The sequence below is a fragment of the Stegodyphus dumicola genome, chromosome X1 (assembly GCF_044657685.1).
Source record: "Stegodyphus dumicola isolate Sdum_Otavi_A_Nest chromosome X1, ASM4465768v1".
Lineage (NCBI taxonomy): Eukaryota > Metazoa > Arthropoda > Arachnida > Araneae > Eresidae > Stegodyphus > Stegodyphus dumicola.
Window position 1 is genome coordinate 147,717,243 of NC_140780.1, and position 25,573 is coordinate 147,742,815.

A 25,573-nucleotide genomic window follows, 5' to 3' on the forward strand; every position below is an offset into this window, starting at 1 on the left:
GGAAGGCATATGAGGGCAGGATACGGTTACAGTTGCATATAGGAATCAATTACATTTATTCAATCACAGTATATCAATTACAGTTATACAAGGACCAAACAAAAATGTTGCAAAATGGTTGCGAAGTTTGGCAACCTGGCGATTTCTCACCAAAATTCGAGACAAAAATTAACCGCCAAAATTATCGCACACTGCAATATCTCTCCAATTTAGTGAGACAGCCATTTACCTCAGTTAAATAGACTTGCCCTGTAATTTACTGGCAGAGATTAAGCTTTTTCTAGCGTTTCATATTATGTTATACAAATAATAAATACAGTCAAAAGTCGTTAATCCGGACTCGTCGGGGCTTCGGATATTCTGGATTATAGATCATCAGTTTAAATCTGGTAAGATGGCATGCAGAAATTATAAAATTTAAAATATGAAACCATAATTTATGAAATAAAGAACAATTATAATCTAAAGGGTATCAAAATTTACAAAAAAAAAAAGCTTAATATTTATTTGTTTACTTTATTAAACATTTCTTTCAATGTAAGTTATTTATGTTGCTTCGTTTCATGTGATAATACTTTCTCTTTAATTCTATTAAACAGACATAATTTCTTGTTTAGTTACAAAGTTCCGCTGTTCAAGCCCTATAATTGCTGCGTCGAGAATACCAACTAATTTGTCAATCGAAATTTTTTCATTTTCAATAACCTCTGTGTCACTTTCTTCACTATCAGAAGCAAATTATAATGATGAGGAACTTGATTTAAATCATATCAAAGACGGAGTACATCGAGATGAAATACTACATTTAGTAAGAAATTATAAGCCAAATAAAATAAAAACATCTGCCCTGAAGATAAGGATAGTGCTGACAGATCAACTTCCAATTCATTGCGCGCCGCATCGTTTCCCTCCACCCGCAGAGTAGCGTGAAATTGATAAACAGATTTCGGAATGGTTAGATAAACAAAGGATATGCCTATATCCATTTTTTGCAGCAATTCCACTTTTTGTTCAATAGACTTCGAAACATACTTTCGCTTTGTAGATCCTTTACATATTAGTAAATATATATCGCAAATTCTATTTGACATAATCGAAAGTTTAAGCTTACTTTTATAAAATTGCTCTAACAGTCTGCAAAAAATAATAAGCCATATCCAATTCGAAGATTAAGGAACAACGCAATCTGCAACATTAACTGCATTAGATAATTTTAGCTTAGCTTATACTGTTCGTTATACATTAAACGCGCATGCATAAACCTATTATGTTTATGCGCACAGGCATACTCGCAGCCGTAAAGGTCTTACGCGCACACGTAAACGCCTATGCGCATGCGTCAACGCGATGTGTGCGCAGAAAGTTTGTAGCTTTGAGGTCCGGATTATGGGTGTCCGAATTAACGACTTTTGACTGTACTACAATTTCACATAACTCTACTAAATTATTTACATATTTACAAAATCTGTAACAATACGCACACACACATATATATAGGAGATGGTTTATTTAAAATTTGTCTATGGTTTCTTCGAAAACCAGCTGGAGAATTTTTCAAACCAAAAGGTAATCTATTAAATTCATGAAGACCAAAATTGGCTGTAAACTATCCTTTGGACATTTTTTTCATACTCAGCTACATTGAAGAGCCAAACCATTACGATCAGCTACTCAATACCATGTGCGAACTTTGGCCAGCAAAACAGCTGCAACTCACCTTGGCATGGATGCCACAAGTTCTTGGTAGACGAATAGAGACAAGAGACATGTTGTAACAAATATCTAAGCAGCGGTCACACAAAGTTGAGATATTCCGACATGGTGGTGTTTCAGCTCTGAGCTGCTGCTCCATGACATCCCAAATGTGGCCATCAGGTTAAGAACTGGCGAGTTAAGTGGTCAAGACATGAACTGGAATTCATCCTTATGTTCCTCGAACAACATAAACACAATTCGAACCTTGTGACATGGGGCGTTGTATTGCTGGAACCATTTCCAGTTGGGAAGACCGATGTCATGTAAGGAAGGGTGCAACTCAACTGCAATTATGTTCAGATAGTCCGCAGCCTATTTTTTTAACAACTTAAATACATAAACAGTTTCTGAGTAAATAACTGGCACTAAGTGGAATGCAACAATTCAAACTGCTTTGATACTATTTTCCCAAGGAAATTACGATCATCGGGCTGATATTTCATCGCTTATATAGCATGCTGAGAAAAAAACATAATTATTTTTGTGACCTCTTGAAACTGTGCATGATACTATAAATACATACATAGCATACAAACATCACATTACATGTAGTGTTTGGTATGATTTGTAGATGAGAGGCAGTGTTGTACAAGAAAAATTAGTTACTGAAATAAGGTTGCTTTAGATACTGTGTTAAACAAAGGTTTTTTTTATTTACAAATAATGAAGTATTGTTAAAGATATATAGCTGATGATCCATAAAGCTATCAGGTTTTCAAATTTTAATTTATTTATACTTTTTTCAAAAATGAACATTATGAATAACATGTCTCTGCAATGCTTATGGCTTTAAGCAATTCAAATGTCAAAGCACCTCACATTTTTATAATCAAACTTTAAATAAAAATTCAAATATGGTATCTTTAAAATTACAGTAATACATTACTGTTAAGTAAGATAAATAGAACTTTAAAAAAATTAGTTAATCTTGATAATCTGACATTCCGTTAATGACTGAATTATCAGAATTCCAAAATATATTAACTTTTATAAAATACAAAATAGCGCCCATAAAAGTAAATTTACAAGAAAAAATATAGAGTAATTTTTAAAAAAAGTTACTACCCATAAAATTATACTTTGATAAATATACTTTGAACTTTTTGGACTTTTGTTACTATACAAATAAAATTACCCATCTTACATATTAAATACAAAAAGCAATAATCATTCAAATTATTTTACATAATCAGTGGAATTTTAATGTAAAATTATTACACATAGATTATTACAAGTAACAAAGAATTATGTAAAAAAATTAATTTATTACTTTATTCCAACAACAAGTAAATATTTTAAAATAACATACCTCAAAGTAGAATAGAAACCTCACATATTCCAGATGTCTGCTTAAATATAGTGTAGTTAACTACAATTACACAGCTATTTATCTAATTAACTTACTTACCTTAAGTAGCCAATCATCAGAAGCACTACTGAGAAAAATACCATAACATAAACCAGCATTTCTATAAACCGAACACAGTATTATGATATCCATGCATATGAACACTATAACTTATTTTTAAGATATTACTGTTCTTTAAATTTAACAGTTAATAAATAAACAAAGTTAAAAATAAATAATAAGTAAAAATTTAGATTTAATGCACACATACCTTATGCCCAAGAGATAGAAAAAGAAAATGATCAAAAGAGAAAAGGGGGGGGAAATTGTTTTCTGAAACAGATAAAGTAAACTGAAATTACAAAGAAAAATTTAGATATTCGAATAAAAGGAAAATGCACTGGCAAAATGGGAGAAAAGGCCCGATTTCAAAAATATTACTTTAGTTAAATACATAATTATTGCTTCTAAAAATCTAATCGAAGTGTTTGATTAAGTTTGTCACAGCACAACTAATTATACCGATAAATTAAACATTTTTCATTTCAAAATTCAGTGATTTACTTACACAGCCATTAAGCACTTCAGCAATCCAAAGAATGCTGTTTTTTTAAAAACAAAACTCTTTTATTCAGTTTTTCTTTTTTTTAAAAGAAAAAATTCACATACTATTTTCAGACGGGGGGAGGGGAAGATAGTAATTTATCTTTACAAATTATTTACACCATCACTTTTTTATTTCAATCTTTTATACAGATTTATTACAACTATTTTATACAATTACATATCTCGCAGTTATTATGCACTATAATTAAGAAAATAAAATGTTTTCTCACTCGGTTTATATTTATTATAATGTGCACAGTAAGAACTTCTCTAAAATAAAATTCAGCCTTGTTGCAAATTGTTTTTTTTCAAAAAACAAATGCAATTTTAGACTCTCTGATATAAGAAATCTATCACAAAAATTTAACAGCCAAAATCTTAGTTGCTGTTCTGCCTGTAGTATGATTAACTCTCATCTTTATTTTGATTTCACTTTATGCACAAGAAATATCTAAGAAAAGACTTACAAGATACTGAAATTCTCCACCAAGCTTCTCTTATTTCATAAACCATATGCAATCAAAAATGTATATGATATATGACACATCATGAGTTAAAAAGAAAAACATTTTCCAATTATCAAAAATAACAGGATCTTGTATTGCTTCCCAGCATTTATATTCAACTGCTAGTATCCTCTAAACCTCTCATTCTATATCTTATTGACAGTCTTATTATTTCTCTAAGTACATGAAATAAATCGAGAGAGAGAGAAATAAAATTATGTCCTCGACAGTAAATCTTTGCATAATATAGTCTTAATAAAGGTGCTCAGTTCATTCACAATTTTATTCTTTATCCTTTTAGTTTTAGTACTAATAGCAACTCACAAATATACCAATAAAAAGCTGCTGCTATAAAAATATTGGGAATTTAAATTTAAAAACAGCATGATACTTTTAAAGACAGAAAAGAAAGCCATAGAGGATGCTAGAATTGCTAACAGAGAGAAAGGCAAAATCAGCAATGAACCTAAATGTCAAGTAATAAAATACAAAACCATAAATACTAATGTTAAAAAAATGCAGTATTTGTATAGGAAAAACTAGAGTAGTTATACCTACAAGAAAAGCTTAGTGTAGTGTGTAAAAAATAAACACAAAACTAAAATTTATTGGAAGAACAAAGTTGACTGTTCTTACCATTTCCATGGCCAAAGGGAGAATGGAGATGAAGAGCAGGCAATAAAATCCATTGGATGCCATGTTTCTAGTATTAAAAGGAAGAGTTAAAACTAGACCATTAATCTAAATAATGAGTATAATTTTAAATAACAAGAATTTTAAAATTTAGAGCTGTTCAAGTTAACACTGTTCTCTATGATAAAAACATCCTTAAGCTAAAAAGTTCACAATTAAATAAGTTTATATCAAATTTCAGTAAAATAGCACTTAAAGCCACAGAACATACATAACAGTAAAAACTTTAAAGTTACATTAAAATACATTGATTTTATTGGCATGTTTTTTTGCAGTTTTACTTCCCCCCTTTCTTCTCCTCCTCCCTTTTAATATTTTCATTTGTTCTATAACCTCATCTGATAATCTGCATTGCATTTTTTGCTATCCTAAAATTTTTAATAAATTTACTTATTATGATCTTACTAAATATTACATATTGACTTAAAACTAATGGTGGAATAAATCCTAAATTTTCTTAAGCTCGGATCTTTAAAGATTCCCAAATCCTATGAATCCTTCAAAGAAGAAAAATCAAACAATAACAAGGGTGAATTTTTTTTTTTTTTTTTTTTTTTTTTTTTATGTAACATTAAGAGTTTTTATTTAAAATAAAATGTGAAATTTCCATTTCACAAAAAACAAACTTTTGGATATAATTTTTTTAATATAATTATATTTATTTAAAATGGTACAAAACAAATTTGATAAATGAAGTACACAGTTAAAACTCTTGAATTTTGAGGTTCACTTTCCCAATACAGTTTGACAAAAAATATTCAAGTTCAAATGTTTTCATTTTCCACGATTTTTTAAAATAATGTAAGTACAGAAAGCGATGGATTATTTCAAAGTTTAATGCAGATAAACATTAAACACGGAATGCTAAATTTCCTCAACAAAATAAACAGTTTGGGCTGTTATGAGATGATTCTACTGATAGGTATTCATAGACACTGAAACAGACGTGTTCTTTTTTTAATCGATGCTTTTACTGGGTATCAATTAAATTTTCCCCCCAAAGTTTTGTGTTAAAATGTTTGATGACTTCTCAAGCAAGGCCAGTTTGTGCAACCAGTGCAAATGCAAGGGGTGGCAAAATTTTTAGAATTTGGAAAGAAAATGGGTGGCAGAATTTTGCAATTGCAGAGTTTGCACCAGGTGGCAAAAAGTCTAGTGCCAGCCCTGTTCTCGGGTTAGCATTTGAAAGACATGAGTGACAAGTGAAGATTCAAGTTCTTGAATATTCTTTGGGGTTTGGAATCTACTAAAACAATGTCCACTATCCATGTGAAATCAAATCATTTTCTTTCACAAACTATCTGTTCTATTATATTGTTTTTAAGCTACCTGCAGTTACTTTTAATCAAACTGATTTAAACAAACAAGATCCACTATAAAACATACCCAATAAGAAATGGAAATAACAAAGGCAACAGAGATATAATACACAATTTTATTGCACAATCAAAGGCAGCATGACATGTTATTAGTCAACCTTTATACACAGCATTTGTTGCAATATTCTGTGGTACCAAAAAACGCTAGTTGTGACAGTACACAACAGCAGCATCCATGCAGATCCTAACAGAATGCTTTTCATAGCCCCTGATGTGGTGAAATAGCACACTTAAAGCTGCAATTTTATGACTAGGCAATCACCTAGGGTTATCAAAGTATGAAGCCATGTGTTATTCATAAATAAAGAAAAGACAGATCATAAACCACCTAATTTTTAAAGTCTGGCTAAATATTCTTTAATTTAAAATTAAATAAAATTATTTTAATATTATAAATAAACAGACAGCAAAACATTTCATGACAATAATTTCTCCAAGACAACTATCTCTGAAAAAGTACAATATTTCTGAAAGTACAATTCTTCACCAACAGTCATGCTGTGCAAGGAAGAACAAAGAATATTCATAGAAGATCAAAATCATCCACAGGAGGTTAGCTTAAGAAATAATACATAGAATATTATTAATTAATTTATATAATACATAGAATGACACTTGAACTTTCTTTGCCTAAAGACATCAAATGCTCATCTGCTGGTCTTTCATGCCTAGTACACTTAACAGGTTTTCATTATTATTTTTTCTTCAAAGGCACCTAAAACTAGATATCTCAGACTGAATATAAATTCTTTTCCTAGCACATTTTCATAAAATAACCACCTCCTAATAATTAGGTAGGCCCAAATCAGCTTTTATCCAGAAAAAGGGAATTTAAGCAAGATTTGAAACATGTAAAAATTCTTCAGTTGCCCCCCCCCAGTTCTTCTGACATTCAAACATGTGTTTCAACAAAAAGATAACATTTTTAATGTTTTCTAATTTTTTTATTTAATTTCATTTTTAATGTTTTGATGTTTCTATATATGACACTAAAAATTAAATATTCCAGCCATTAAAATTATGAAAAACTCTCAATAATGATTAATAACAACTGCTTGATGAAGAACAAGAAATCTTTAAAACCCTCATTTTTTGCATGTAGCTTTATAAAAAAGTTTGCACAATTTCTATCTCTCTTAATTATTCACATGTGTTTTAGCTAACATGTATTGAGATTCCAATTCAATTAGTATAAAATCAGTAGTAATTAGAAAGTATCAAATATTAAAATTACACTGTCTTGTATTTCATGAAATGTTCAAAACTCTAAATGCCTATGCACTGAAATCTTCATCTGCCAAAAATTTTAATTTCCACTATATCAAAATTGGGTTGGAAATATTGCCAATGACTTCCTTCTCCCTTGGCCAGCCTTGTAGACAAAAGGAAGCCAAGGCAGAAGAAATGAAAATAAAACAAACAGGAAAGTTAGCTCATTAAATGAAAAATTTCTAAATTCAATTTGTATTTGGATCATACCTTCCTAATTGCATACCTGTTAAAATTAGTAAAAGGGTTTCCACTTTCGACATTTTCCTTACTATTATGGATGTGACAAGAGTTATTATTTCAGTATTACACTAAAATCTCATCAATCAATTATACTAAAAACAATAAAAATAAATACATAAACAAAAAAATATATATTAAAAAAAAACTTACTTGCTGCCACAGATCTGGCAAATGTATCACCAAAATTGGGTAATAATTTTGAATGAGAAAAAAAGTGTTATTAAATATCTACTTACCCCTTTTTAAGTCATGACTAAAATACAACAGAAAAAACACAGATGCAACTAAATTCACAACATATGTATATTACGTATACATAATTTCCCTCAAGAAATACAAAACACTTTTCAGACTATTATTCGTACTTTCTTACTATCTACATCCCCATCAAAAGGTTGCAAACTCATTGTCAACTTTAGAGAGTATTAGCAAACTTACTGGTGACTAATTTTTCACCAAGCTAATGCACAAAAAACTTTGATTTTTATAATGATTGCACACTGCATACAAGAGCAATGAATCAAATTAAAAAAGCATGAAAAAACATCGGTAATAAGACATTTTTTTGCACTGTCTCCCCATATACACAACAATCTGTTTTTGCTTAAAAACAAAATTAGGGAACTGCACAAATTTGCTATTCATACAACTTGAGTGTTGCATGCCATCCAAAATAGACATGTACTACATGCATACCTAGGTTGCCACATGAATACTTTTTTGCAATATCATGGGCTGCTACATAACTATTTTGGCGGCATACTGCTTTGCATAATGAATACTTTCTCAGGACCTTTTGCCACGGGTATAGATAAGAAAGTACCTTATCATTGTTATATTTTCATATTACAATATTATTTACCAAAAGCATATGACAAATAACATTACATAATTTCTACCTTCTTAAATAATGAAAAAAAAGACTTGCAAAGTAATTTTTTTTTTTTTTTTTTTTTGTACATTTTACAGATTTTAATTAACTTTAAGTACTTTCTCAACAAGAAATTAGTTATTAACCCTTGATGTATCAAGATTAAAACCAAGTCTGGTTTCAGACTTCATTACTCTGCTTTGCATTAAATATCTGTTACAAAACATGCTGATTAACATAATAGCTGCATACAAAAAGAACTCTTTTTAAACATATAGAGTGCTAAGTGGTATGAGCAATAAACTTTTAAACAAATAGTCATATTGCAGATGGTAAGTTCCACATGCTGTTTCTAAATTTATGGCTCTGAGACTCAACAGCTTTTGCATTCCGTCTTTAAGATGTGAGCAAAAATGAAATATGCAGTCATTATAAGAATAACAGTTGCAGCTTGTATTCTAGGTCATGGCCGATGCTCTGTAGTTCTTTTTTGACGTTAAGCTGGCCTCAGGATTTCTGTTGTTGTCAACCAAGAAGAAAAAAATTTACTTCAAATATTGCTTTGTCTGTATGAAATTGAATTCACTTTATTCAATACTCAGGCGAGGAAACAAAAATATTTATTTGTAGAAATATACATATACATGCATATATATGTGTATACATCTACAATATATTTATATACATACATCCAGAAATTCAAGAGAGAAAATAAAATATAGCTAAAATTCTAAATGAAAGTTTTTTTTTTTTTTTTGTTATTTTGCTTTTGTGACACAAAATGTTAACAAAAATTCTATAAACATGATATCAAGGCATATTAACATACTACACCTGTCAACTTGAAGTATGAAGAAAACTCAGGAGGTCTCCTGTGAAAAAAATTGAGTTTCCAGAAGTTTTAATTTTGCATAGTGACCCATTTCAGAATTCCACAGCATGATTCAAGTAATCGCATTAATTAAACAAAAATATAATTTTACATAAAATATATTAATACTTTAAATATTGAAAGTTTTATGTTCTTCGGCTAATTTCATTCTATGATTTTCTTATTTTTTTATATGGAGAAAATCCTGAATAGTGAAGGAAAGCTTTTACTCATCAAAACTACATTTAAACAAGATGAAAATAAATTAATGTACATAAAGTTCTGGCGATTCAGGATAAACTGAATATCATGCATTGATGTAAAGCAAAATTAGATACAAATATCTTTCGGTACTCCTTTGCTATAGTGGCCCCCAACCACATATGAAGAATTTAGATTTGCGCCAAGATCTCAGCTACACTTACGCCAAACTTGTGAAGTGCAAATGTACAAATAAACAACACAATATATAATACAGTCAAAAGTCGTTAATCCGGACTCATCAGGACTTCGGCGATTCCGGATTATAGATCAGTTTAAATCGCGTAAGATGGCATGCAGAAATTCTAAAATTAAAAATATGAAACCGTAATTTATGAAATAAAGAACAATTATGATCTAAAGGGTATCAATATTTACAAAAAAAAAAAAGCTTAATATTTATTTGTTTACTTCATTAAACATTTCATTCAATGTAAGTTGTTTAAGTTGCTTCGTTTTATGTGATAATACTTTCTCTTTAATTCTATAAACAGACATAACTTCTTGTTCAGTTACAAAGTTTCGCTGTTCAAGTCCCGTAATTGCTGTGCCGAGAATACCAACTAACTTGTCAATCGAAATTTTTTCGTTTTCACTAAAATCTCTGTCACCTTCTTCATGTCTTTATCCATTTTTTACAGCAATTCCACTTTTTGTTTGATGGACATCGAAACATACTTTCGTTTTGTAGATCCTTTGGGAGCTCCAGCATCGGAAATTCTATTTGACATGATCGAAAGTTCAAGTTTACTTTTATAAAATTGCTCTTACAGTCTGAAAAAAGTAATAAGCCGGATTCAGTTCGAAGATTAAGGAACAACGCAATCATCAACATTAACTGAAATAGATAATTTTAGCTTATACCGTCTGTTATACATTAAATGCGCATGCGAAAACGTATTCTGTGCTTGCGCACACGCATATGCGCAGTCGTAAAGGACTTAGGCGCACGCGTAAACGCCTATGCACATGTGTCAACGCGGTGCATGCGCAGAAAGTTTTTAGCTTTGAGGTCCAGATTATAGATCATTCCGGATTACGGGTGTCCGAATTAACGACTTTTGACTGTAATAACAATTTTCCCAAGTTGTTTCATAAGAATGTTTTTAAAATCCTAATCCTTATTATTAGTTTATCACATATAATTGTTCCAATCAACTGCAGCATTTTACACATATTAAGCTCATTGTTACATTTCAAGGACATCAACTACTCTACGAAGAATGGATAAATTTAATAGCAGTGACGTACGATGTTCTGGAACTGCTGAACCAATTTGCAACATGCAGCCCTTTCTTCTTTCTACAGTTTTTAACAATGCACCTCCAAATGGTTTTATCGTTAACATAAAGTTTCATGTTGTAACCATTTTTGCATACTCATTCTGTATTATCTTTTCAAGAAAGAGGTAAAAGACCTCTTTCTTGAAAAAATTATATGGAATCCACCTCATCACTAGGTAAATTAAAAATTGCTAACGTCATATTCACACACACATAGGAAAAAAAAAAAAGCAATGACTATGTTTTTTTAAACAAACAATGCAAATTTGAAACCTCTTCAAAAATGAATAATGTAAGAACACACTGCAAGAGGAAAAACGGAATGTGGTGCTACCACAGAATTACGTGGCGAGGTATAGAACATGCAGCCAGTGCATGTTCCATACAATCTTGCAGCAAGGTATAAGAACAAGCAGCCAGATTTTGGCGAGATATCTTGGTTGACTGACGATTCTATCCCATGGCTGCTATAGCAAAGAAGACTATTTTTTTAACTGATTAAATACTGGTTGAATCTCTTTAAAAACTTCTACAAATGTGAAGATACATCAGATCCCATAAAATTTAATAAATAAGTTGTGCTGAAAATAACTTGGGGTCAGAGGATGGAATTTGCACAATTTAAAGTTTCATTAATTCAATAACTTCATTTATTGCTAAATGACACTTTCCTTAACGAAGACTAAATGTTAAAAATTGGGAGATGTGATGAGAAACTGGAAATTTCCTGTAAAACCTAGAAAGTTGCAGCTATGACAATTTTTTAGGGGGTGAATAAAATGAAGGTACACACTTATGTGTAATATTTACAGGGGATTACATACAGAAAATTAATTAAAATTGGCAATATTAAATAATGGATTAAGAAAATAGAATTTTGCCAATGAATTTCAGTTTAAAAACAAACCAACCATGGAGTTGGAGACTTAATTTTCATTGTGACAAAGTAATACACATGAATATGATATTGAAATTTTTACTATGGAAACAATCATCACAGCCATGCTGAAGATGTGCAGCACTTGCCTTAAATAGAGAAAATGAGAAAGGAACAAAATATACATATATAAAACATTACAATTATTTTCAGAGGGATACAGAAGATATATTGAAGAATCAAAAAGCACATACAGTTAAAATTAAAATAAGATAAAGTAGTCTTGGCTTATATCTTAAAAACCACATTAAAACACAACCAAGATTGGTTCTTTTGCAGGTGGTCTGTCTGCTTCACCAGCTAATATCCCAATGAATGACTTGCCCAAGTTTAACTCCTTTTATTGCTTTTCTTTTAAGAACTAATATTTAGATTTATGGTAGATTAAAAGGGAAGTCTCTATTGCAGCATGATCTTGTGATAATTTTGATGTTTCTCTATTTTTAGGGCTACTTTTGTGATGGAGTTTGTTAAACAGATGGGATGCCTATAAAAGCTCTGACCTAAGCAATGTTTTAATATGGTTTTTAGTACATAAATGAAAATTGTTTGATCTTGTTTTAATTATTATTAAAAAAGAAAGGGAAAAAATTAAGAGGCTGAAATTTGATATTTGTTCCAGAGTTACTTTTATTATCACAGCCCTGAGCCTTTACACATGATAGTTAAAAATCATTAGACCAAAGTTGATCAAATTATATATAATTAAGATTTTAAAAGAGATACTAATGCAAAAATACAAAGATCAAAATCAAAGGTACAAAACTTCAAGGAGACAAACTAATAAGACTAGATTTATATCACAGGTCTCAAACATGTTAATGGCTGTGTGTGAAAATTCTACCTATTTGCGAGATATAAACTGCAACTGGACAACTTATATTACAGATGAAGCTGCAGTAACTAACTCTTTGACCAAAGAAGTATTTAATGACTTAAATTGAGAGCGATAAGGAACACATCAAATGATTAGTGTAAAAGTCTGTGGAAAGCTGCAGGTTATCACAACATTTGTAAGTTCATGGTGAGAATGCAGTAGATGGCAGTCTAAAATGGAGACTGCGTCAAAATCAACCATCTCTTGGAAGTGATTTCTGAAGAAGTTTTGGATGAAGCCATAACAAGTGATTCACATCCAGCAGTCTACAAACTAGTAAATATATTGTAAATGGCATCAGAACAACAGTCAAACAACACATGGCAGCATGTGGGATCACCACGAAGTTTGTTTAATGGTTTCCACACCGGTTTATAAAGCATACTTGCCAACCTATGACACTCAAAAATCAGGAGATTTTTCACAATGTTAAAAAGACTTTTTTAATGATGAAAATATAGTTTTTAATAATGAATTAACTTTAAATAGTAACTACAGTCAAATGTCATTAATCCGGACTCGTCGGGACTTCGGCGATTCCGAATTATAGATCATCAGTTTAAATCTCATAAAATGGCATGCAGAAATTCTAAAATTAAAAATATGAAACCGTAATTTATGAAATAAAGAACAATTATGACCTAAAGGGTATCAAAATTTACAAAAAAAAAAGGCTTAATATTTATTTGTTTACTTTATTAAACATTTCTTTCAATGTAAGTTGTTTAAGTTGCTTCGTTTTATGTGATAATACTTTCTCTTTAATTCTATAAACTAACATAATTTCTTGCTCAGTTACAAAGTTCCGCTGTTCAAGTCCCGTAATTGCTGTGCTGAGAATACCGCCTAACTTGTCAATCGAAATTTTTTCGTTTTCACTAACCTCTCTGTCACCTTCTTCATATCTTTATCCATTTTTTGCAGCAATTCCACTTTTTGTTTGATGGACATCGAAACATACTTTCGTTTTGTAGATCCTTTGGGAGCTCCAGCATCAGAAATTCTATTTGACATAATCGAAAGTTCAAGTTTACTTTTATAAAATTGCTCTTAGTCTGAAAAAAGTAATAAGCCGGATCCAGTTCGAAGATTAAGGAACAACGCAATCATCAACATTAACTGAAATAGATAATTTTAGCTTATACCGTCCGTTAAACATTAACCGTGCACATGAAAACGTATTCTGCGCTTGCGCACACGCGCAGTCGTAAAGGTCTTACACGCACGCGTAAACGCATGTGCCAACGCGGCGCATGCGCAGAAAGTTTTTAGCTTTGAGGTCCGGATTATGGGTGTCCGAATTAACGACTTTTGACTGTAATTCTTAAATGCAAGCAACACAAAAATACCTTACACATAAAAAACATTTTTATTACTTGCATCGTTTAAGAAAACAAAAAAACACTTTAATAAGTTTTCGTACAAATGTTATAAACAGTGGCAGATTTTGCTTTCTTTAATAAAGAAACTTCATAATTTTGTTCATAGCAATTGCCACGTAGGCCTGCTTTTGCTAATACAAGTTTTTCTAATGTGTCATCACATTGGAAATTTCATGAACATTACATGTGTCATCACATTTCTAATGTGTAATCATATTAGATCTAAATTTAGTCCTCGGTTTCGCAACACTGAAAATCCTCTCACACTCTGCATTACTATGGGAAACTGTCAAGATGGCCAACATAATTCTAGACAGTTCACTATATTTTAAAATTCCATAAGCATCTTTCAGTTTTCCAATTAAACTCCACAGGGTGTCAATCCTAGCTGATTTTATAACTTCATCCAAGTTTTCTAATTGTAAACTGCTGTTATGCAGCTGTTGGAACTGTTTCAATTTTTCCTTCCTTTTAGAACTCCTTTCAAGATAATAATAAATATCAACGTGTTCATCCACATTTATTGGCAAAGAAGCTGCCCCTCTTTCAGCTGTGGCATAGTGGCAGGTTGTGCTCCAGTAAAAAGGCAGAGAACAGACATTCTGCATAAATAACTTTTTGGTCCTTTGTTTCCGAAGAAAAATTTAATTTTTCATTTTTTTCAAAACAACTAATGTTGTCCTTGTGTTTTTGGGTACGCCCTTCCACCTTCCCCTACATCTTCATGAAAGACTGTGCATGAATAAATACCCTATGAAATTAAAATGTGAATTGAAGCTGAAATGGTTATGCAGGCTTCGTTTATGCTAGGAAGAAGGTATACAAACACAGTTAGCTGGATCACATATTCCTTTCATTACTACTGTCTAAATAATTTATTTATTATGTCAAGAATTAATGTCTATTGAGTTATGCATATAGTAGAACAAAAACAAAATGTGTTTCGGGGAGGGAGGAGGAAGTCTAGTACTTGGAACCAAAGGTATAAGCAAAAGAAAAAAATGGAAAAGTACCTTTTCAGCTATTTTGATCAGTAGGATGATAATTCCATATACCAAGTGTAATTTCCTATTATCTTGTCTTGGAAAAAAGAGCCATACATTTTTAACATATCTGTTTTCAAAACTTTGCCCTTATTTCTATTTTCCAGATGAATGAGATAGGGATTATTTCTAGCATGTAATAAGTTTTTAGTATAATATGTCATGTTTTAATATATATCTGTATTTGTATTTTGTATGAGTTGGAACACTGATTTTATCCAGTCTTTTCTTTTCCTTTACTTTGTATATTAAGTTGATCTGCAAAATCAGTAACATTTCTAATAATCTGTTTGACATGTTCATATTCTTCGGTATTGAGAGAAAATGATTCAACAAAGATTCAATGATGAACGAATGAGGTCTTCAATTAGCTTCAAAGGAACATTTTTCCTGTCGCTTAGTTTAAAACTGCTTTATTTGATGTTTAGAATTTTTTTTTCCTTTCATGTGGTCAAACACAATTTCTCTTGTGTACTATGTAAATATGAGACAATTTTATTTAGAATTCATAGTCACGGCAAAACCACCACTTTTCCTGTCAATAATGTAAATATGAGACAATTTCCTTTAGAATTCATTTTATAAGAAAGCTCTTAGGTTTACTCTAATCCCAAATCCTATCCAAAGTAAAATGCTTGAAAGCATTTCCAAAGCATGAGCGTTATTTTTCAAAATTTGTTACCTGACACAAATTGTCAACAATATGAAAAATAACAGAGAGTTATAAATGTCGACAACTCCATTAAAATAGTCACAAATAATAACTGAATTATAAATCAGCATTTTCATATGTAATTAGAGCTGACAATACTTAAGTTTACTAAAATGCCATCAAGGTAAGAGAGAACGAAATGCAGAAAATGACTATTTTCTGGTAATCTATACTACAGAAATTTTAATGTACTGGAATAGGAAAAATATTTGGAATTCTTAAAGATATATCAAATCTAAAGAAAAGTACAACAGCAATAAAATTCAAACTAGCCACATACATATTCGCAAATGCACAATCAAGCAATGAAGAAATTTTTCTTCATTGTATAATCCTAAAAAATTTCTTCATTGCCTGATTCTTCTTAGTAACTTTGAAAAATCATTGTTGATGAATTTATGAAACATTTAAGTGAAAAATTTACTTGAAAATTCAGTTATGGAGTGGGGTCGTTAACTGAATAGTAGCAAGAAGCATAACAATGCTCATGGCTTATTGCAGCAATGTCTCGAAAGAAGGTACAACTCTGATATACACCCTAATTTCACCAAATGTGGCGATATGTGTTCTGCGCTGGTTTTTGGCACGATTGCATGTTGTATGGCACGCAATCGCGCAAAATCTGTTGACGTTGAAAAATCTTTCGCTGAAGCTTGTTGGTTCACAAAGATAGGGGGAAAAGATAAAACGGTGGATGTTGTTAAATTGAAGTTCGGCAAAAGGAAATATCATCGTGATCATCCTGTTGAGGGGCAGTGGGTATTTGGAGGTGTGGAAAGAGGGTCTGGGAGATTATTTTTAATGGCTGTGCATGATAGAAGTAGGGATTTGTGATTTTATTTATTTGTGAACCATAGTATGAATTTTCTAAATAGTGTGCCTGGCTGTCATATAAATACGATAGTGATTACGTGGCGGCATATTAAAGGCGGAATGAAATTAGTATTTCTGCTGTTTGAAAAAGGCATATATTTATTTTATTTCAGATTTTTAGCTTAAATTGTGTGTTCAAAGCGTGTTTTTTGCATGTGCGAAAACTGCGTATTTGGAGACATTTTAGGCTTAAAGTTCGAAATGTAGACAAAAAATTTAGATAGTAATATGGCAGCGTGAAGTTTCTCGGCAAAAATGTTTGACGAGAAATTTGGCGACTTAAGGGCGCATATCAGAGTAGTTCCCGAAGGAAGTAAGTGATTGTGATGTGCATGGTTTTAATAGTTGTACTACAAACAAATGCCATACATCAAACTAAAAATTTCGCAACCAAAGAAGAGAGAGAGGATTTATATCGAGGTATCACTGCACTTATTTTTATTACATTATCAGATTATATTAAATTATGCAATATCACCAGACGAATTCACTAATGTATTCCTGAAGAGAACTTATCACAGTCCTTAATGGTTGTCATTGTAAATGCATTAAAAAAGCAGTTCAAGTGATCCTATTTGGCATGTGTCAACTAAAGCAGTTCTATTTCACATTTGTCAATAGTCATCACTTCACTATTATAATCAAATGTAAAACAGCACTGATAACCATTCCTATTTTTCATTCACACAAATATTGTTCTGATATCTCTCAAAAAGACATGGCCAAAAATTTGTCCCATTTTTGACTTATCGGCATCACAATTCAGTAAGGTAATGGAAAAGTATTCCTAATGTTGCTCCTATCGTATTTAGTATGATTATTTATTTAAGAAGATTCCTATAGATATTCTATTGTAAGAGTATTGACATCATAGCAGGATTAACAAATCTGCCTGAGGGTCTTATCGTCAGGTGGGCATATCAGACGATTCAATGATTCACACTCATAACTTAAAGCAAATACAAGGTAGGCTACCTGTTGTTATAGACACAGCCCGGACGGTCACCAGTTATTAGAATACCATTAGTTCTTGACAAACTAATACTTTTCATTTGTCAAAATACACAAGTTAAAAAAAAAAAATGTTAGTATTTATTTTATTTCATTAAACATTTCTTTCAATATGTAATTTTTGTACATTTTATCCTGTTTATAGACTTTAGATTTTTATGATTATATTTTATTTTTATAAAGGAATGACATCTTGTTCAATTTATAAAGTTGAACATTTTATATCCAGCAATTTCTGTACTCAGATTTCCATTGAACAGCCAACTGAAATCTTTTTGTTCTCAACTATCTCCTCACACTTTTTCATTATTGGCAGTAATATTTTCTGAATTTAAAATTATACCACAGATTTCATTGCACATTAATTAACTATGATTGAGATATTGCCATCATTAAAGAAGACTTCAATAACATCATTCATATTTAGGGTTTTAAATATTCCATTAACCAGAAAATTCTCTATTTTTTCAATCCTTGGAACATCCCCCCTCCCCCGTTTTTTTGCACATTTCTTCAAAGACAAACACCATTAATTTACTTCATCTTTTTTCCTGATGCAACCAAGTTTTTTATGCAATCACAGTTTTCCTTCATTTTCTTTACTGTTATGCTTTGCGAAAAGATAAACATACCTTACTTCTTTTAGAAATGACATTCAGCACAGAGAAAGACTGTTTGAACAACCACCTTAGAAAATTTTAAAATGTGGCTCAAATCCAAAATGGAGATATTTATTGGATTTAAACTCATACTACAGATTTTGTCGTCCATTAATCAATTGGAAACTGGAGCACTGGAATCACAGTAAAAGACTTCAATTATATCATCATTATTTAGCATGTCTGACATATTTCACTAATCAAAATACTTCACTTTTTATTGCAATATCCACAAACCTTCAAGTTCATGACTATCATGCTATACCCTCTCATGACCTAGCAATGCAGTAGATTTTATATTATAGCTCAGCTTAAGTTCATTGGAATTTAATTCTTTTCTGTTACGCTAATAGAAGAAAACCAGTATGTCTTACACAACCCACCACCCCACTCCAAACAAACAAGATGCTTCAGGCTTCATTTATTGGGTACATGGTTTGATAAAATAGAAAAATATAATTCCCCATACACACAACTATTCAAAGGTCTAAAACAAAAACTCTATTGACTATCTAGCAGGTATTTATTTAATAACGAAAACATGATTCAATATTGATGCAGATTATGACTCAACAAAAGAAATCTCAGCTAATTGGAAGCAAAATTGATTTACAGTACACCAGCTTTTTCTTGAGTATCATTATCCATTTCTACACTGGGAAAAATAAGAAAATTTCTCAAAAAAAAAGTTTCATGGGACATCCAGAAAACAGATCATTTCAGTTATCAAATGTCCAGATTTTGGGCTTGCACTGTAACAAATATTTTTTGATAAAAGAAAAAAAAAAAAAAGATTTCAATAATAAATGCTAATTGAAAGAAATATGTCATCAATTCATTCCTAAAATCTAATCAAACCAGTTCAAACAGGACTTGATGTAATAACTGAATTTATTAAGTCATTAAGAATGAGATTTTTATGATGCAAATGCAGATAAGGGACCGAAACAGTAGATTTTGCGGCAATGTCATCTCAATAGATCAATGCACCAATATAGACCACAGATATGGATAGAGAATGACAAAATTTAAATATCCGAAATTGAAAATTTTACTTAAAAAATGACAGAAGAAAAAGTCTGTCTACCAGTGGAATTCTATTTTCTGAAGACAAATTCTATTCAAAAAAGAAGAAAAAAAAATTTAAAACAGAATATTAATAAATGTTTATGTCTGAATTATGAAATTTACACAGATCTTTCTTTCAAAGAAAGAGCATCAAAATCTGTTACAAGAGAAACTTCAGATTAAGGTACTTTAAAACAAAGAAAATGTTTTCATACAATCGCATTACACTGATGAAGAAAAATATCATGGATTTATTTAAGATAAATGTATACACACTTGATCAAGAACTGTTATTTTAATAAACAGTGAATTTTTTACTTGCCAATGGCTAATCAACAATGGTTTTAGCAATGATGGTTGGATGAAACTTACTGTTAGGCAGGGAAAAAAAGTATTCAGTATAAATTTATCAGAAAATGCAAGATAACAAGTTAGATTTTGCTTGTTAAACAAGATGGTTAGTATATACATATTAAAACCAGGAGGAAAAGCACATCATTAAGCATATGTAAGTTACTTTTAAATATGGTTAAGTAAAAGTTACTGTAAGAGGGGATAAAAAAAGGTTTTAAGCATAAAAATAGCAAACATAAATTAACTGGCTTAAAAATACTTCATTTCCTTTTTATTAAATTTGCATGGGACTCCTAATGCCCCCCCCAACAAAACTGTTCCAAAGACATAGTGAACAGGGAGACAATTTTTAATCACATTTGAAATTTCCAGGGATGGATCTTGACTAAATTTCATACCGAAGCAAGTATTCAAGCTAGCGATTTTCTTAGTGACCACTACGGCTTTTTGCTAACTTCACTTTTTAAAAATATAATAGAAATTAGATAAAATAGTAATAAATACATGGAAAATTATATGTGCAAACAGTGCAAAGACAAAGATAATAATTGTTGTAATGCTATAATGTGCAAATTGGGAACAGCAATGAAATAAAACTGGGGGAACATTAAAGGAATGGTTGCTACCTCTGAACTGCACATTCAAGCTTTGAATTGTTACTGCCATTTTTTGTGGTATTCACATTTACTGAGTTCGGTTGATCTTTACAATATGGTAACTGGTAGTTTGGCGACATTTTGGAGGCGATAAAGGTTACTACCTGGGACTTTGGTAATAATGTGAGCAGTACTCAGTTCCGATTACGCATTATTTTGTGTGGGGGAAATGAGAGATCATGGGATATGTCATGTGATATTAATGGACGAATTACGGTTCTTTAATCGGAAAAGGGGGGAATTTGGACAAGTATCTGTGGATGTATATTATTTTGTATTAAGCTTCATTGTGTGTTGTGTGAAGTAGGGTTGAATAATTTTGGGATTGTATGGCGCTGTCTAAAGTGAATTGTAGATGTGATAAAGAGAATTTTTTTTTTTTATCAAATTCGGAAAAAAAATCGTTCAGTAATTTTATTGAATCCATAATAAAAGTGTATCCACCATGTAAGGAAGATTCGGAAGAAGATTAGGTTAGTTAGACTTTGTTAAGAATGTGAGTAGTATTCAGTTCTGATTACGCATTATTTTGTGTGAGGGAAATGAGAGATCATGGGATACGTTATGTGATATTAATGGACGAATTACTGTTCTTTAATCGGGAAAAAATCTGGCAATTTTGTATTTGGCTTTATTCTGTGTTGTGTGAAATAGTGTTTGTGAATTTTTGGATCCCATGGCCGTAACTAAAGTGAATTCGAAATGGGTATTTAGTGGTATTGAAAAGGATAGTAATAAATGTTTTTTAAGGTTGTGCGAGAGAGAAATAAAGATGTTTTATTATGTTATTTATTTTACCTGGTATCTTGCTTTGAAAGATAAGTATGATTTTAAAGATTCTGAAACAGAAGTAAGAAAAGTGTATCCGCCACGTAATCAAGATTCTGAAGAAGATTAGGTAAGTTAGTATTTTTAATTATTTGAGGATATTATTTTTATGCATTGTTGTAAATGTAAGGTGGAAAGGAATTTGGTATTATTGGGAAAATTGTTATTAGCAATGATTTAGTTTAAAGTAATTAGGATTGTAAGGTAATTTTTATTAATTTAATGTATGTGCTCATTTATATTTTAAGTAGTGTTTTTGAATTTAATTATATTTTAATGAAATGATAGTTATTTTGTGAATTTTATGTTTGTAGGAATTTGGTATACGTTTTAATTGAAGTAAACGTGCATGGAAATAATTTAAATATCTGACACTAAGTATTTGTAATGGTTGCGGTATGAATTCGTTGGTGACGTTTATAATATAATAGATGATTTAGAGGTAAAAGTTTTTGAATATTTTATTTATTTTATATGTGGAAATGTTCATATTTGTAAAGGGTAAATACTTTTTCACGATCAGGTAATTTCATATATGTTCTTTTTACCGGGTTTAAAGATCAAGAAAATTGTCATGTATTTTCGTGAAATTTTTCTAATTTATGAGAAAAAAGCAGTGTACATGGATATAGTGAAGAGTGTGTGCAATACCATTTTTGTGCAATTCTGGGATGTTTTTTTAAGTAAAAATAAGTCGGCGTGTACATGGTTTATGTGTATGTGTTATTTTGAAAAATGCATAAGGAGAATGGTATTGTGCAGTTTTTCCTAATTTTGCAGTGAATATTTGTCATGATTAAGCAGTTTTGTTTGATAAAATTTCTAGCATAAGTGTAATTCGGCTAGTAGATTGTTGGAAGAAGTGTTCAGGAGATAAAAAGAAAAGAAACATGTCTTTACTTCGTGAAGACAAAATGGCGGCGGGGAAAAAAAATAGAGGGTTGCTGTAGGAGAGTTGGTCGCCAAATTTTCGCCAAAAAATCGCCAAGTTACCATAATGTAAAGATCAACCCTGAGTTCTCTTCAGTATGCTTAGAAAAAAAAAATAAATAAATAAAAGATATAAATAGAATTTTCATTATTTCATAACATCTTTCATAAACAATTATCTTAGATCTTTCATAAACAGGTATTATTCATATTCCTGATTATATTAAAGCCCATCACACTTTCTACGGATATCAAGCAGAGCTATAGAGCTTTCAGATTAAAATCATATTTTGATTCACTTTCCCTTATTCAGACAGTTATAGTTAAATTATAGTTACTTACTTTAACAGCTACTGTATCACACTTGAGGAGAACAAAATTTTGGAATTTTTGCAAGAATTAAAAACATAAGGATTAAAAAAAGGGCTGCTCCATACCCATTCAGTTTTAGTTCATGCTTAATTGATAATATAGTGTTATAGCAAATTAATTAATTAAATAATTAAAAGTAGTTCAAACGCTGTAAAAATGCAAATAGATCTGTTTCATAAGCAATGGATATGTTCAGCAATTCATAAGCCTCAGTCAATATAATAATTTCTAAATACCACAACAACTATATCACAAAATTTAAAAATTATCCATTTAAAATTTCACACACAAAAAAATCATTTACATGACTTTTCACACTTGAAATTTTAAAAGATTACTGAATACTGTGCATTTAAACTATACCAAAACACACACTAAAAGTAAAATTAACTTTTTGTATGAATTCATTCCTAATGTGAAAATCAAATAACATCTTGACTACTTCATACTGTGTGCATGCATTATGTCAGCAAAACGAATGAAATTTTAATAATTCGAAGCATGAATAAATTCTCAACTTTTTTGTGTATTTGCATAATTAAGAATTTTTTTTGTACCATGCTATAAATTGAATTTCAGCAACACTATCATATGCATAAGAACCAGTCATGAATCATTAATTATACCGTACAACATAATTGGTCACATATGTGTTTGAATGGCAGAGTTCTTACTTAACAAATCATGCGCTATTTAGCAGAAACTGAACTATTATTGCAATTGCTTTATTTCTTAAGATACTACATACTACATACATATAATGAAAAAAATTATATGTATATACACTGCTGGTTTAGCCACCTATCAGAGTTATATCTCGAATTCAAAGCGCTTCATTTTTAATGGCAGACTGCAAAATGCCAAAAGTACAGTACAGGCAGTCACGAATATAAAAAATACAAAATTTGAAGTCATTGCACGAATTTTAATTTGAATACTTCACACTGTAGCATTTAATATTTTTAGTCACTAGCGAATTGGCAATGCAAAAGGAAGTTTAACAGTCATAAAATTAATTCTGATCGCAAAGAGTTTATCGATTTACAATACACACAAATACTAGACAAATATTTACAGCGTCAGATAAACTGTAATCAAGTATTTACTAAAGGAAATTAAACTTCCGTACCAAACGATTTGTTCTCACATGAAACGAACACTGAACTTTCTTATATTTCTTATACAAAACCTGCCATCCTAACACCTCATCTATCTTTATAAACATAATATTTACCACTTTCAACTGAGACAACGCACAGAATTCAAATTTTCGTTAATTTTATGCATGTTTACAAAGCCTACAAGACCTTTCCTTTTGCGGTTTGCTTTGATTGGATAAAACGATCTCCTTGGCGGTCATACTGGGAATGTCCACTTATCGAAGTCCGTTACAATTATGCGACACTAGCCGTCACTAGAGCTACTAGAGATACAGGCTGACTCGTCAGCCATTTTGAATCTAAGCTTTAGGGTTGCAATTTCGGTGTGGAGCGGCAACTTTGGCTCTTTAGCGCTGTCCGCTAAAATTTAACATTCTAGAGAATCCGAATTTCAGCTTTTTTCTGCACTCGTATAAAGATGTGTGGCTTTTTCCCCTTCTTTTGTCTGCAGTACAGATTCTTTCTCGTATTTTTTTTTTTTTTAATTGCCAAATTTCTCGTATGATTCAAGTTATTTTAAAAGTTTCTAAAACATTTTCACATATCATATTTCAAATTTGTATTTTTAGTTAAAAATGCTTTCTTTTTGAATTCCTTTATTGAATTTTCAATTTTTTCTTTTAAATACACGCATAATGTTATTTATCTCAAAATGTATTTTTTGACAAGAGCTTTCCCTCAACCACATTCTTAATATGGTTGAGGGAAATCCCTCAACCTCCATTAATTTAGGATAAGGTTTAATCTTTAATTTTTGTTTTTTATTTTTAATATGTTATTTGAATTTTGCCCACATGGAATCAAACGTCTATTACTGTAGCAAATTTGTTAAAAATGTTATTTTGTGTGTGTTTCCAGAAAAAGCTGCTAAACACTTTATGATTTTAAATACTGATTCAAGATATACACCTTTAAATTATAATGCTTTTAGAATGAAGTGCAGAATGCTATAAAAATTACTTCAATGCTCAGATGACTGTGGGATTCATAGATTTAATAGAGTAAAAATTTCCATTAATTTTTTTTTTTTTTTTTTGTACTTTATTTAGCTGTAAACAATATTAAAATAATACACACACAAATAAATAAAAATAAAAATAATACCTTTACATACAGAATTTACAGATACTATTTACTTATAAGTTTATTTGTTGTTGATGGTTACTTTTTATTATACTTGGAAAATTATACTTACATACATATGCTCTTAATATTACACATATCTGAATATTTAAATGATAATTCCATAACATAATAAGATTCAATCTATATCACAGCAAAGACAATACTTAAATCACAGTTCTTTTTATTAATTAATTTGCATAAGTAAAAACATAAAAATATTATTTAGCTTCAAATCTATAAAATAAGTCCTCTAGTAACAAACATATGACAAACACATATAGTGAAAATAAAGATAAATAAATAAAAATGTTTTGCTTTTTGGTCTAATGTAGTGCAATTCAGTCTATTATATTCAAATTTTATTAAAACATACTGCAGTAATTGAATTTTTTCCATTATACATCAAACAGCTTTATATAGAATGATCTTATATTAGTTTTACTTTTAAAACTAATATAATATAATTAATTCTCATTTATATGCGGAGATGTTTGAATAAAT

General features: G+C 30.4%; 2 long non-coding RNA genes across 2 annotated transcripts in view; one reads left to right on the forward strand and one right to left on the reverse strand.

The window, feature by feature from the left end:
* The window catches only part of LOC146993328 (uncharacterized), a 112,165-nt gene extending 99,267 nt beyond the window's left edge, over positions 1 to 12,898 (forward strand). The window contains exon 3 of the long non-coding RNA XR_015038749.1: positions 12,470 to 12,898. This is a non-coding gene — a long non-coding RNA (uncharacterized LOC146993328). The remainder of the gene's footprint in view (positions 1 to 12,469) is intronic.
* LOC118201514 (uncharacterized) lies at positions 2,932 to 24,264 on the reverse strand. Its single transcript, XR_004760262.2, has 2 exons — positions 23,917 to 24,264; positions 2,932 to 9,186 (listed from the first exon to the last, which is right to left on the reverse strand). It is a non-coding gene; the product is annotated as an uncharacterized LOC118201514 (long non-coding RNA).
* Positions 24,265 to 25,573: the final 1,309 nt, after the last annotated feature.